Below are 1,355 nucleotides of genomic sequence, written 5' to 3' on the forward strand. Positions count from 1 at the left end.
ATCAAATTTACTGGTTGTATTTTTTTATACAGTTGTAAATATCAACAAATAAATAAAATAAATAAATAAAAGTTTTTTGGACAAACTTTTTGATTCATAAAAACATATATCTCAGGAACCATTTTACATACAGATGTCTGCCAGCACTCCAACTGCAGCTAGTTTACTGTACTATAATGCAGTTTATAATGTTTATCTTTTTAGGGGTAGTAGTTTTTATGATATTTGCTTATAAATATGAATTTTACAAATGAAATTTTGTTGGAACAACCATAAATAAATTTATTCTGGCAAATATCATGAAAGCTACAACCCCTACAGAGACAAACATCATAAACTGCAGTCTAATATATTAAACTAGCTTTAATTTTAGTGCTAATATACATCTATTCATCAACTACTGATTTTTCAGTACATTTTTTTTATAAAATGTTGCTTTTTAAAAAGTATATTTCGAGAACTATTTAACACAATTAATTCTTTTAGGACTCATATTTTAGAATATTTCTTTTACTTTAAATGATGTTCTATTAGGTTTTCTAGTGTTGTAGGTAGTGTTCCGGTAACCTACGGCAACGGAAAAGTGAATCAGGAAGGCTTTGGACCAGTAGCGCCCATGTGGCCAGCATCAAAAGCTTGCCTCCTCCAACGCTTGGTAGCGAGAGAAGCAAGCCAAGAGTGTGAGAGAGCCATCTTGTCTTGAGAAGCAGTTCATTATTTTCTTTGTCTCTGACATCAGGAATCCACCATGAGTGAGTAAAACTCTTGGAGTTGTTCCCAGCAGTAGGAAGGAGAGAGGCTTAGCGATGCAGAGGGAAGAAAGAACCATGGAGTAAGTCAACCTACCAATAATTAACATTCACCAACACTTGGCAATCATCACCAACCACCTCAACTTCATATCTACAATTTCCATAGCCCTATCATTCAAAATCTTACTAACCATTTAATCATAATGTTTCCTTTCAGCCACCCACCACACCATTGTAACATAAACAATAGAATTATTTTTCATTTAACCATGTTCATTTTTCATTTATACAGTCCACTTCAACCCAACCAGCAAACCAAAAATGAAGTGTGTCCGGCAATTTCAGTTGAGGGCATGCTTCATACAGGTAGTTTTAAAGATATGGAGCTTCGAATGAAAATTTAATTATTAAATAAATCAAAAATTAGTATCCAATTCTGTCTCAACACTTTATTTCTCACTAGTCCAACGTTTCGGCCATTCCAGCCATCTTCAAGGACATCTAAATATTCAACAGCTTATATTATATCTTCATTTATTAACATTTACAACAAAATCATTATTCACTATATAATATAACATACCTTCAATACAAAACTCCTCC

Source organism: Halyomorpha halys, unplaced genomic scaffold, assembly GCF_000696795.3.
Source record: "Halyomorpha halys isolate HHAL.00 unplaced genomic scaffold, Hhal_1.1 Scaffold640.1, whole genome shotgun sequence".
In the NCBI taxonomy this organism is placed as follows: Eukaryota; Metazoa; Arthropoda; class Insecta; order Hemiptera; family Pentatomidae; genus Halyomorpha; species Halyomorpha halys.